The sequence below is a fragment of the Belonocnema kinseyi genome, chromosome 7 (assembly GCF_010883055.1).
Source record: "Belonocnema kinseyi isolate 2016_QV_RU_SX_M_011 chromosome 7, B_treatae_v1, whole genome shotgun sequence".
Lineage (NCBI taxonomy): Eukaryota > Metazoa > Arthropoda > Insecta > Hymenoptera > Cynipidae > Belonocnema > Belonocnema kinseyi.
Window position 1 is genome coordinate 113490034 of NC_046663.1, and position 470 is coordinate 113490503.

Genomic DNA, 470 nt, shown 5'->3' on the forward strand with positions numbered 1-470 from the left:
GGGGGGGCCTTTTTTGTTTTACTCCCGACTGCTGGTGGTATTCTTCGACCTGTGGTTCTGAATGCTTGGATGTCACCTGGCCACGAGTCGAAGAAAGGGACCAGCGGTCGGCAGTAAAAAAGACGTGCCCGCCCCCCTGCTTTCTATCAATTGTTTTCCAACAAAAAAAATATCTAAAAATATCGTAAACTGAAGATAATATAGTTGCACATTTTTGTACTTGCTACCATTTTTATTATTTTTTAAATTTCTCAGCGGCAACTGGTTCACAACAGTTTTCCTGATACTCATGAATTTTTTCAAATTTCTCCCATCGCCCATTGTATAAGAAATAATGTTCTAAACTTGACTGTTCTTAAATGTACCCGAAAATTCTTACTTTTTTACATTTTTCAGTCTGCTAAGCACAAAGATTTTTTTACATAAATGTCTTCAAGCTCATTTACATAGAACACTTTCAGCTTTCATAT